Below are 13,815 nucleotides of genomic sequence, written 5' to 3'. Positions count from 1 at the left end.
TACTGACTAAATCTTATGACACTAAAAATTAGTGGTGATGATGGGTACTGTTTTCTTATTTTACCATTTTAGTAGGCAGAATGGCTTCCAAACATGTCCACACCCTAATTTCCTGAAACTGTTTATATGTAAAATATAATTTACACTTATATTAGCGTTATAGACCTTAAGATAGGGAGATTATTCTGGATTATCAAAGTGGCTCAATCTAATCATTATGAGACCTTATAAGCACAGAACTTTCTCCAGCTGGTATGAGAAAAGAGAGGGGCCAAAAACAAGTCAGGGAGATTCCAAGCATGGGAAGGATTCAATGCATCATTGCTGACTCTGAGATGTACAAGCCCATGTAGAAGGACCAGAGAGAGTAGCCTCTAAGAGCTAAGGGTAGCCCCTAACTGACAGCAAAGAAGCAGGGACCTCAGTCCTACAGTTATTAGGAACTAGATTGTGACAACAATCTGAATGAGCATGGAAGTGGGTCCTACTCCGGAGGATTTCGGCCTTGCTAGAGCCTGAGCAGTAAAATCAGCCAAGCCCACCCAGACTTCTGATCTACAGAACTGTGAGATGAGAAATTTGTACTGTTATTTTAAACTACTAAGTTTGTGGTAATTTGTTATGGCAGATATATAAAACTAATACAACCCCATCAAGTATAATGTTTGCAGTAAGTCTCAGGAAGATATCCTTGTTAGGATGAAAAGTTCTTTATCTGGCTGGCTGTGAATTTTGTTTTATTTTTTTAATGTTTATTTATTTTTGAGAGAAAGAGACACAGAGCAAGTGGGGTAGGGAGAGAGAGAGAGGGAGACACAGAATCAACTTAACCAACTGTGCCACCCAGGCACCCCTTGAGACACAGAATCCAAAGCAGCTTCCAGGCTCTGAGCTCTCACCTGTCAGCTGGAAGCCACGGACCATGAGATCATGACCTGAGCTGAAGTCGGACGCTTAACTTACTGAGCCACCCAGATACCCCTGTTTTATTTTTGAATCATTAAGAGATAACAAGTTTTATAATATGCTTTTTTGGTAACTATAAAATAATCATAGAAATTTTCATCTTTACTGGATAAATGCAGTTTATTATACTGATAAATTTTCTAATGTTGAATCATCCTTGCACCCTAGTCATGTGCTTAAAACATGGCTAGATTCATTTTTATTAAAATTTATTTAACATTTTTACAAGTTTGTTACATCTTTGTTAAAAATCACTGGACTATATATGTGTGTGCCTATTTCTAGACTCTCTATTTTGTTCTATTCATCTGTAAGTCCTTTCTTTTTAAAAAAAAAACCCATTTATTTATTTTTATTATTTATTTACTTTTAAAAGAGAGAGGGCACAAGTGTACGAGGGGCTGAGAGAAACCAATGAGGGGCTGAAAGAGAGAGACAGGGGGAGAGAGAGACAGTCTCACGCTGACAGTGTGGAGCCCGAAGTGGGGATTGAGCTCACAAATTGGAACATCATAACCTAAGCTGAAGTCAGGGGCTTAACTCACTGAGTCACCCAGGTGCCTCCTGTAAGTCTATTCTTACACCAATACTACAGTATCTTGATTTTTGTAGTTTTATATCTTGAAATGAGGTAGAGTAAGCCCTCCAATTTTCTTTTTTCTTTTCTTTTTTTTAATGTATGAAATCTATTGTCAAATTGGTTTCCATACAACACCCAGTGCTCATCCCAAAAGATGCCCTCCTCAATACCCATCACCCATCCTCCCCTCCCTCCCACCCCCCATCAACCCTCAGTTTGTTCTCAGTTTATAAGAGTCTCTTGTGCTTTGGCTCTCTTCCACTCTAACCTCTTTTTTTTTTTTTCCCTTCCCCTCCCCCATGGGTTTCTGTTAAGTTTCTCAGGATCCACATAAGAGTGAAACCATATGGTATCTCTCTTTCTCTGTATGGCTTATTTCACTTAGCATAACACTCTCCAGTTCCATCCACGTTGCTACAAAGGGCCATATTTCATTCTTTCTCATTGCCACGTAGTACTCCATTGTGTATATAAACCACAATTTCTTTATCTATTCATCAGTTGATGGACATTTAGGCTCTTTCCACAATTTGGCTATTGTTGAGAGTGCTGCTATGAACATTGGGGTACAAGTGCCCCTATGCATCAGTACTCCTGTATCCCTTGGGTAAATTCTTAGCAGTGCTACTGCTGGGTCATAGGGTAGGTCTATTTTTAATTTTTTGAGGAACCTCCACACTGTTTACCAGAGTGGCTGCACCAGTTTGCATTCCCACCAACAGTGCAAGAGGGTTCCCGTTTCTCCACATCCTCTCCAGCATCTATAGTCTCCTGATTTGTTCAGTTTGGCCACTCTGACTGGCGTGAGGTGATATCTGAGCATGGTTTTGATTTGTATTTCCCTGATGAGGAGCGATGTTGAGCATCTTTTCATGTGCCTGTTGGCCATATGGATGTCTTCTTTACAGAAGTGTCTATTCATGTGTTCTGCCCATTTCTTCACTGGAGTATTTGTTTTTTGGGTGTGGAGTTTGGTGAGCTCTTTATAGATTTTGGATGCTAGCCGTTGGTCTGATATGTAATTTGCAAATATGTTTTCCCACTCCGTTGGTTGCCTTTTAGTTTTGTTGATTGTTTCCTTTGCTGTGCAGAAGCTTTTTATCTTGAGGAGGTCCCAATAGTTCATTTTTGCTTTTAATTCCCTTGCCCTTGGGGATGTGTCAAGGAAGAAACTGCTGCAGCTGAGGTCAGAGAGGTCTTTTCCTGCTTTCTCCTCTAAGGTTTTGATGGTTTCCTGTCTCACATTCAGGTCCTTTATCCATTTTGAGTTTATTTTTGTGAATGGTGTAAGAAAGTGGTGTAGTTTCATTCTTCTGCATGTTGCTGTCCAGTTCTCCCAGCACCATTTGTTAAAGAGACTGTCTTTTTTCCATTGGATATTCTTTCCTGCTTTGTCAAAGATTAGTTGGCCATATTTTGTGGGTCTAGTTCTGGGGTTTCTATTCTATTCCATTGGTCTATGTGTCTGTTTTTGTGGGTCTAGTTCTGGGGTTTCTATTCTATTCCATTGGTCTATGTGTCTGTTTTTGTGCCAATACCACGCTGTCTTGATGATGACAGCTTTGGAGTAGAGGCTAAAGTCTGGGATTGTGATGCCTCCTGCTTTGGTCTTCGTCTTCAAAATTACTTTGGCTATTCGGGGCCTTTTGTGGTTCCATATGAATTTTAGGATTGCTTGTTCTAGCTTTGAGAGGAATGTTGGTGCAATTTTGATTGGGATTGCACTGAATGTGTAGATAGCTTTGGGTAGTATTGACATTTTAACAATATTTATTCTTCCAACCCATGAGCACAGAATGTTTTTCCATTTCTTTATATCTTCTTCAATTTCCTTCATAAACTTTCTATAGTTTTCAGCATACAGATCTTGTACATCTTTGGTTAGGTTTATTCCTAGGTATTTTATGATTCCTGGTGCAATTGTGAATGGGATCAGTTTCTTTATTTGTCTTTCTGTTGTTTCATTATTAGTGTATAAGAATGCAACTGATTTCTGTACACTGATTTTGTATCCTGTGACTTTGCTGAATTCATGTATCAGTTCTAGCAGACTTTTGGTGGAGTCTATCGGATTTTCCATGTATAATATCATGTCATCTGCAAAAAGTGAAAGCCTGACTTCCATCTTTGCCAATTTTGATGCCTTTGATTTCCTTTTGTTGTCTGATTGCTGATGCTAGCACTTCCAACACTAGGTTAAACAACAGCAGTGAGAGTGGACATCCCTGTCGTGTTCCTGATCTCAGAGGGAAGCTCTCAGTTTTCCCCCCACTGAGGATGATATTGGCTGGGGGCTTTTCATAAATGGCTTTTATGATCTTTAAGTATGTTCCTTCTATCCCGACTTTCTCGAGGGTTTTTATTAAGAAAGGATGCTGAATTTTGTCAAATGGTTTTTCTACATCGATTGACAGGATCATATGGTTCTTATCTTTTCTTTTATTAATGTGTTGTATCACGTTGATTGATTTGCAAATGTTGAACCAGCCCTGCGGCCCAGGAATGAATCCCACTTCATCATGGTGAATAATTCTTTATATAAGCTGTTGAATCCGATTTGCTAGTATCTTATTGAGAATTTTTGCATCCATATTCATCAGAGATATTTGCCTGTAGTTCTCTTTTTTTACTGGGTCTCTGTCTGGTTTAGGAATCAAAGTAATACTGGCTTCATAGAATGAGTCTGGAAGTTTTCCTTCCCTTTCTATTTTTTGGAATAGCTTGAGAAGGATAGGTATTATCTCTGCTTTAAATGTCTGGTAGAATTCCCCAGGGAAGCCATCTGGTCCTGGACTCTTATTTGTTGGGAGATTTTTGATAACTGATTCAATTTCTTCACTGGTTATGGGTCTGTTCAAGCTTTCTATTTCCTCCAGTTTGAATTTTGGAAGTGTGTGGGTGTTTAGGAATTTTTCCATTTCTTCCAGGTTGTCCAGTTTGTTGGCATATAATTTTTCATAGTATTCCCTGATAATTGCTTGTATTTCTGAGGGATTGGTTGTAATAATTCCATTTTCATTCATGATTTTATCTATTTGGCTCATCTCCCTTTTCTTTTTGAGAAGCCTGGCTAGAGATTTATCAATTTTGTTTATTTTTTTAAAAAACCAACTCTTGGTTTCATTGATCTGCTCTACAGTTTTTTTAGATTCTATATTGTTTATGCTCTGATCTTTATTATTTCTCTTCTTCTGCTGGGTTTGGGGTGTCTTTGTTGCTCTGCTTCTATTTCCTTTAGGTGTGCTGTTAGATTTTGTATTTGGGATTTTTCTTGTTTCTTGAGATAGGCCTGGATTGCAATGTATTTTCCTCTCAGGACTGCCTTCGCTGCATCCCAAAGCGTTTGGATTGTTGTATTTTCATTTTCGTTTGTTTCCATATATTTTTGAATTTCTTCTCTCATTGCTTGGTGGACCCATTCATTCTTTAGTAGGGTGTTCTTTAACCTCCATGCTTTTGGAGGTTTTCCAGACTTTTTCCCGTGGTTGATTTCAAGCTTCACAGCATTGTGGTCCAAAAGTATGCATGACATGATCTCAATTCTTGTATACTTATGAAGGGCTGTTTTATGTCCCAGTATGTGATCTATCTTGTAGAATGTTCCATGTGCACTCGAGAAGAAAGTATATTCTGTTGCTTTGGGATGCTGAGTTCTAAGTATATCTGTCAAGTCCATCTGATCCAATGTATCATTCAGGGCCCTTGTTTCTTTATTGACCATGTGTCTAGATGATCTATCCATTGTTGTAAATGGGGTATTAAAGTCCCCTGCAATTACCACATTCTTGTCAATAAGGTTGCTTATGTTTGTGAGTAATTGTTTTATATATTTGGGGGCTCCCGTATTCGGCGCATAGACATTTATAATTGTTAGTTCTTCTTGATGGATAGATCCTGTAATTATTATATAATGCCCTTCTTCATCTCTTGTTACAGCATTTAATTTAAAGTCTAGTTTGTCTGATATAAGTATGGCTACTCCAGCTTTCTTTTGACTTCCAGTAGCATGATAAATAGTTCTCCATCCCCTCACTTTCAATCTGAAAGTGTCCTCAGGTCTAACACGAGTCTCTTGTAGACAGCAAATAGATGGGTCTTGTTTTTTTTATCCATTCTGATACCCTATGTCTTTTGGTTGGTGCATTTAGTCCATTTACATTCAGTGTTATTATAGAAAGATATGGGTTCAGAGTCATTGTGATGTCTGTAGGTTTCATGCTAGTAGCCATGTCTCTGGTACTTTGTCTCACAGGACCCCCCTTAGGATCTCTTGTAGGGCTGGTTTAGTGGTGATGAATTCCTTCAGTTTTTGTTTGTTTGGGAAGATCTTTATCTCTCCTTCTATCCTAAATGACAGATTTGCTGGATAGAGGATTCTCGGCTGCATATTTTTTCTGTTTATCACATTGAAGATTTCCTGCCATTCCTTTCTGGCCTGCCAAGTTTCAGTAGAGAGATCCGTCACGAGTCTTATCGGTCTCCCTTTATATGTTAGAGCACGTTTATCCTACGCTGCTTTCAGAATTTTCTCTTTATCCTTGTATTTTGCCAGTTTCACTAGGATAGGTCGTGCAGAAAATCGATTCAAGTTACGTCTGAAGAGAGTTCTCTGTGCCTCTTGGATTTCAATGCCTTTTCCTTCCCCAGATCAGGGAAGTTCTCAGCTATTATTTCTTCAAGTACACCTTCAGCACCTTTCCCTCTCTCTTCCTCCTCTGGAATACCAATTATGCGTAGATTATTTCTCTTTAGTGCATCACTTAGTCTCTAATTTTCCCCTCATACTCCTGGATTTTTTTTTATCTTTTTCTCAGCTTCTTCTTTTTCCATAATTTTATCTTCTAGTTCACCTATTCTCTCCTCTGCCTCTTCAATCTGAGCTGTGGTCGTCTCCATTTTATTTTGCAGCTCATTAATAGCATTTTTTAAAAAAAATTTTTTTTCAACGTTTATTTATTTTTGAGACAGAGAGAGACAGAGCATGAACAGGGGAGGGGCAGAGAGAGAGGGAGGCACAGAATCGGAAGCAGGCTCCAGGCTCTGAGCCATCAGCCCAGAGCCCGACGTGGGGCTCGAACTCGCGGACCGCGAGATCGTGACCTGAGCTGAAGTCGGATGCTTAACCGACTGAGCCACCCAGGCGTCCCTCATTAATAGCATTTTTTAGCTCCTCCTGGCTGTTCCTTAGTCCCTTGATCTCTGTAGCAATAGATTCTCTGCTGTCCTTTATACTTTTTTCAAGCCCAGCTATTAATTTTATGACTATTATTCTAAATTCACTTTCTGTTATATTGTTTAAATCGTTTTTGATCAGTTTGTTAGCTGTCGTTATTTCCTGGAGGTTTTTTTGAGGGGAAGTCTTCCGTTTCATCATTTTGGATAGTCCCTGGAGTGGTGCGCAACTGCAGGGCACTTCTCCTGTGCTGTCTTGAATAACTTGTGCTGGTGGGCAGAGCCACAGTCAGACCTGATGTCTGCCCCAGCCCACTGCTGGGGCCACAGTCAGACTGGTGTGTACCTTCTCTTCCCTCTCCTAGGGGCGGGATTCACTGTGGGGTGGCGTGGCCCGTCTGGGCTACTTGCACAGTGCCAGGCTTGTGGTGCTGGGGATCTGGCGTATTAGCTGGGGTGGATCAGCAAGGTGCACAGAGGCAGGAGGGGCAGGCTCAGCTTGCTTTTCCTTCAGTGATCCACTTTGGGAGGGGCCCTGCGGCACTGGGAGGGAGTCAGACCTGCCGCCGGAGGCATGGATCCGCAGAAGCACAGTGTTGGGTGTTTGCACAGTGCAAGCAAGTTCCCTGGCAAGAACTGGTTCCCTTTGGGATTTTGGCTGGGGGATGGGCGAGGGAGATGGCGCTGCTGAGTGCCTTTGTTCCCCGCCAAGCTGAGCTCTGTGGTCCGGGGCTCAACAACTCTCCCTCCTGTTGTCCTCCAGCCCTCCCACTCTCCGAGCAGAGCTGTTAGCTTATAACCTTCCAGATGTCAAGTCCCGCTCACTGTCGGAACACACTCCGTCCAGCCCCTCTGCTTTTGCAAACTAGACTCGGGGGCTCTGATTTGCCAGAGGGCTGTCCCCTGCCCCGGCTCCCTCCTGCCAGTCCATGGAGCGCGCTCTGCCTCGCAGCCCTTCCTACCCTCTTCCGTGGGCCTCTCGTCTGCGCTTGGCTCCGCAGACTCCGTTCTGCTAATCTTCTGGCGGTTTTCTGGGTTATTTAAGCAGGTGTAGGTGGAATCTAAGTGATCAGCAGGACGCAGTGAGCCCAGCGTCCTCCTACATCGCCATCTTTCACTCTGGAAAGGCTTGTTCTTATTTTTCAAAATTGCTTTGGCTATTCTAGATCATTTGCTTTTCCATGTATGCTTTAGAAGCATTTTGTCAATTTCTATAAAAATCCCTGCTGGATGTTTGACTTGGATTGCACTGAATATATGGATTAATTTGGAGATAGCTGCTATTTTAAAAATATTGAGACCTCTACAAATGAACAAAGAAAAAAAGAGATAAACCAAAAAACAGACTCTTAAATACAGAGAACCGGTGGTTACCAGAAAGGAGGTAGCTGGGAAGATGGGTGAAATAGGTTAGGGGATTAAGAGTACACTTACCATACTGAGCACTGAGTAATGTATGGAACTGTTGAATCACTATATTGTACACCTGAAACTAACATAACATTGTATGTTACCTATACTGGAATTAAAATAAAAAAAAAACTTGAGTTCCCCATGTTAAAAAAATAAAAATAAAATGAAAATATTGATACTTCTTTTCCATTAGTCTGTATGTCTGTCATGCCAATACTACAATGTTTTGACTACTTTATATTTAATACTTTAAATAGCTTTGTAGTAAATTTTTTAATGTTTCTTTATTTTGAGAGAACAAGAGAGCGAGCAGGGAAGGGGCAGAGAGAGAGAGTGAGAGAATCCCAAGCAGGCTCCACACTGGCAGCACAGAGCTTGATGTGGGGCTCGAACTCATGAACCAGGAGATCATGACCTGAGCCAAAACCAGGGGTCAGACACTTAACTGACTGAGCCGCCCAGGCACCCTTTTGTAATAAGTTTTAAGGTCAGGGAGTAGGAGACTTTCAACCTTGTTCTTTTTCAAGACTGTTTTGGCTACCTGGGGTTCCTTGAGATTCCATATGAATTTTAGGATGGGTTTTTCTATTCCTGCAAAAAAATACCGTTGGAATTTTGATAGGGATTGCACTGAATCTGTAGATCATTTTGGGTGGTACTGTCATCTTAACATTATCTTCCATTCCATAAACACAGGATGTCTTTCCATTTACTTATATCTTATTTAACTACTTTCATCAATGACTTACAGTTTTAAGTGTACAAGTCACTTGCCTCTGTGGTTTATTCCTAAGTATTTTATTCTTTTTGATGGTATTGTAAATGGAATTATTTTCTTAATTTCCTTTTTGGATTGTATATTGTTAGTGTATAAAACATAATTCATTTTTGTGTAATTTTGCACTTTGCTGAATTTGTTTACTAGCTCTAATAGGTGTGTGTGAGTATAAGATCATTTCATTTGTGAACAGAGATCATTTTACTTCTTTCTTCTCAGTTTGGATCCCTAAAAGGCTGTGAAGGCTGTGGCTAGGACTTCTAGTTCTATAAAGAATAGAAGTGGCAAAAGGGGCATCCTTGTGTTGTTTCTGATCCTAAAGGGGACATTTCCAGTTTTATACCATTTAATATCACTGCTTTTTAACAAATTGATTATGAAACGCTTTGGTGTGATCTTTGTGTTTTACCTTCCTGGGGTTTGTTGGGCTCCTTGCATTTATGGGTTTACAGTTTTTTATTAAACTTGGATAGTTTTAGCTATAATTTTTCAAATATTTTTTCTGACTCTTTCTTCTGTGTCTCCAAATATATCTTTAACTCCCAAAACATAATAGATCACATATTATCCTAGAGAGATTAATGATGCTCTTTTCATTTTTATAAAGTCTTTATTTCACTCTCTGTGCTTCAGATTAGATAGTTTCTGTTGCTATATATACTTTCAAGCTCATTTTTTTGGTGCCATCCAATCTACTGAATTTTTCATTTCAAATATTGTATTTTCAGCTTTAGAAGTTCCATTTCGTTCTTTTTTTTAATGTTTATTTATCTTTTTTAACGTTTATTTATCTTTGAGACAGAGAGAGACAAAGCATGAACGGGGGAGGGTCAGAGAGAGGGAGACACAGAATCTGCAACAGGCTCCAGGCTCTGAGCCGTCAGCCCAGAGCCTGACGTGGGGCTCGAACTCACGGACCGCGAGATCATGACCTGGGCTGAAGTCGGCCACCCAACCGACTGAGCCACCCAGGCGCCCCAATGTTTATTTATTTTTGAGAGAGGAAGACAGAGAGACAGGGAGACAGAATCCCAAGCAGGCTCCACACTGTCAGTGCAGATCCTGATGCGGGGCTCAAACTCACAAACTGTGAGATCATGACCTGAGCTGAAATCAGGAGTCAGACACTTAACCAACTGAGCCACAGGTGCCCCCCACCCTCCCATTTGGTTCTTTTGTATATCTTCCTTTTCTTTCTTCAATATGTTCATGTTTGTTTTCTTTTAAATTCTTGAACTTACTTACTGTTCTAAAGTCCTTATTTGCTAATTCCATCATCTCTAGCATTTATCGATCTGCTTTAATTGATTTTTCTTTTGGTCATGGATCATATTCTTCTTGCATTTTTTAATATCTAGTAAATTTGATACTTTAAAAAATTTTTTTTAAGTTTATTTATTTTGAGAGTGAGAGACAGAGAGAGCGAGCAGGGGAAGGGCAGAGAGGGAGGGAGAGAGAGAGAATCCCAGGCAGGCTCCACAGTCAGTGAGGAGCCCAATGCAGCACTTCAACTCACAAACTGTGAGATCATGACCTGAGCTGAAACCAAGAGTCTGATACTTAACTGACTGAGCCACCCAGGTGCCCCAAATTAAAATTTTTTGTTTAAATTAAATTTTTTTTAATTTTTAGAGAGGGAGAGCAGGTGAGGGGGGAGAGGGGGAGAGAGAGAGGGGGAGGGGGGGGAGGGAGGGGGGGGGAGAGAGAGAGAGAGAGAGAGAGAGAGAGAGAGAGAGAGAGAGAGAATCTCCAGGGCTCCACGTTCAGTGCAAAGCCCGATGCAGGGTTTGATCTCATGGCCCTGGGGTCATGACCTGAGCTGTAATCAAGAATTGGATGCTCAACTCAATGAGCCACATAGGTATCCTGCAAATTTTACTCTTGACATAATAAATACTATGTTGTTAAATGTTGGATTTTGTTTCCTTCCTATGAAGAGATTTTTTTTTTTCTGGCAGGCAAATAAATTACTTGTGGATTAGCTTGATCTTTCTGAAGCTTGTTTTAAAGCTCTGTTAGGTTAATTCTAAAATAGCCTTATTCTAGGACTAATTCACCCCTGGAACCAATGTATGATCCTTCTGTAGTCTCTTGAATGCCCCAAATGATCCATGAATAGTCACCTAAGAGCAGCCTCAACCTTGGCTAGGAACAACTTGAACGTGTCCTAGCCCTGTGTGATCTCTGGGAATTGTTCAGTTTATCTCCACTGTCATTCTCTACCCAGTATTGTAGAATTTCACCATATGCTTATGTGGTTTAGTATTCAACAGATTGAAGGGGAGACCTACGTACATGTTTGGAATTCTTTCTTTGCATCTCCATGTTGTCTGGTACTTTGCCCTGAAATTCATGCCACATCAGCTCTTTGAACTCTGATTTCTGTCATCTCAACTCAGTGAGTCTGTGGTGCCCTGCTTAAGTTCTCCCTCCCTACACTGCAATATAGAAAGGGCCTTTACGGGGCGCCTGGGTGGCGCAGTCGGTTAAGCGTCCGACTTCAGCCAGGTCACGATCTCACGGTCCGTGAGTTCGAGCCCCGCGTCAGGCTCTGGGCTGATGGCTCGGAGCCTGGAGCCTGTTTCCGATTCTGTGTCTCCCTCTCTCTCTGCCCCTCCCCCGTTCATGCTCTGTCTCTCTCTGTCCCAAAAATAAATAAAAACGTTAAAAAAAAAAAAGAAAGGGCCTTTAGGCAGAAAGCTTGAGAAGTCATACGGCCAAGTTCAGTGTTATTTTTTCTCTCAGGTTTCACACTCCTGTTATTACCTGTTGTACAGTGTCTGAAAACATTTGTTTCATATATTTAGACTAGTTTTATAGTTGTTTATGAAGGAGGGTAAGTGTGTGATCCCAGGTAATTTATCATGGCCCAAAACAGAACCCCTTAACTTTATTGCTTAAATTATACCTTACAAGATTAAAGCCTATCATAGGTCATACTACAAAGAAATGGAAAAGTTGTTGAAATCTGCCTGTCTCTATCTCCTATCAGAAAGACACAACATGCCTTGACATCAGAGAGAGGAAGCAGATTTATTTTTAATATCTAAACATTTACTTTCAAATATAGTAAGGCATTTTAATGCAACAGTCTCTTTACGTGTTTTACATTTTGACGTACAAAGCTGCAGTAATTAATCACTATTTATTGGATATATGGTAGACAGATAACTTGTCTCTCTAGTTCACAAATTCTTTGACAGAGATATACTGTGTTACAGGCAAAAAGCCTTATCTGTCTATGGATCTCATTTAGACGACCAGATTCTAAAATTCAAACTGGAGTCTGATGCCAGGCTTTGGGGGATTTGGGTAAAAAGGGGAATTTTATTTTGCATGCAAGTGGGATGTGAACTGTTATACCCAGAAAGTAGACTGTGGCTATTTTCAAAAAAAGTTACAATATTTCCCATTCCACATGTTCTTACAGAACCTTGCTGTTTCCCTACCAAGAAGTGGAGTTTATGTTCTCTCTCCTTGAACTTGGACAACAGGCCTTTGTGACTGCCTCAGTTAACAAAAATATGACACAAGTAGTATCATGTTATTTCTGAGGCTCGGCCAGAAAAGATAACATAGCTCCTACCTGGCTCACTCTTGGGACTCACACCTTTGAGGCCCTGTGCTACCATGTAAGAAATACAGCTAATCTAAAGCCACTGTGCTGGAGAGACTGAGATGCATGAGGAGCTCTACCAGTTCCAGCTCCCAGCTGTTCAAGTCTTCCTGTTCCAAGACCAGATATGTCAGTGGGCAAGTCTGTGAGGTGACTCCTGCAGTGGTCACTATCTGATTGTGACCACGTGGGAGACTCCCAAGTGAGAAGTGGCAAGCTAAGACCATCCAATCCCCAGAGTGCTAAGAGACAAGTGAAATATGCTCTTTTTGTGGCATTAAGTTTTAGGTCATTTGTTTTACAGCATTAGATGAGTGGAACACTGAATGTGGGATGCCTGTGGGGATGTCTTGGACAGGTGAGAGGATATATGAATACACAGAAGAAAGGCCCAATGTTGAAGATACTAATTTATGATTTGTTGGTAAGTGAAACCATGGCACTGGTTGAGACTGCCAGTTAAGGGACTAAAGAATAAGAAAAGATAGCCTAGTACAGAAACCCAAGGAATTTAAATATTTAAATGTGGGGTGGAGAAAGAAGAACTTAGGAATTGCCACAGAGGCAGAAGGAAAACCAGGACAATGTTAAGACAGGGATAACTAGAGAAGAGAGTGTTTCAACACAAAGGGAGCTGTCAATTGTGATGAAACTGCCAACAGGTTTTAAGAAATAAAAGTGTCCATTTTGGATTTTGCAACATAGACATCATTGGTGATTTGGGCAAGTGCAGTCTGTATGGAGTGCAGGGAGAGGAAAGAAGGAAAAGTCCAAATGTTACGGGTGAGAGATTAGGAAATACAGATATTAAATATAGAAAATTCTTTTAATATGTTGGATATGAAGATAAAGACAAAAATTATAAAGGGAAATTAGAAAAAAATTTACTACACCTAAAGTAATTTCTTTGTGCTTAGAATTTAGTCTTGAAGATACTTTTTTTTTGGTGTTTAATTTTAATTTTTTAATTTAATTTAAATTTTTTATTAAGTAAACTCTATGTCCAACATGGGGCTCGAACTCATGACCCTGAGATCAAGAGTCACATGCTTTATTGACTGAGCCAGCTAGGCACCCCTTGAAGACACATTTTCATGGAATCTACAATTAAGACTTCAAAAAACTTGTCTAGGGAATTAAAAGCTTAATTCAACACAGGCATATCTCTTCCACTACCTGAAACACGGTAACACTATCACTAGGCTTTCTTAGGCAATTCTATGGCAAAAAAAAAAATTACTATGCTGCTGCTTGAAGGGCTTAAGGAATTTTTTTTTTTATTACAACTTA

General features: G+C 40.3%; 1 protein-coding gene across 2 annotated transcripts in view; it reads right to left on the bottom strand.

Moving 5' to 3' along the window:
- Positions 1-13,815, bottom strand: part of FCHSD2 (FCH and double SH3 domains 2) — a 285,200-nt gene that overhangs the window by 40,636 nt on the left and 230,749 nt on the right. The gene's annotated exons all lie outside the window — the stretch shown is intronic.

Source organism: Prionailurus bengalensis, chromosome D1, assembly GCF_016509475.1.
Source record: "Prionailurus bengalensis isolate Pbe53 chromosome D1, Fcat_Pben_1.1_paternal_pri, whole genome shotgun sequence".
Lineage (NCBI taxonomy): Eukaryota > Metazoa > Chordata > Mammalia > Carnivora > Felidae > Prionailurus > Prionailurus bengalensis.
Note: the sequence above shows the minus strand (reverse complement) of the source record. Positions and strands in the feature narration are given on the sequence as shown.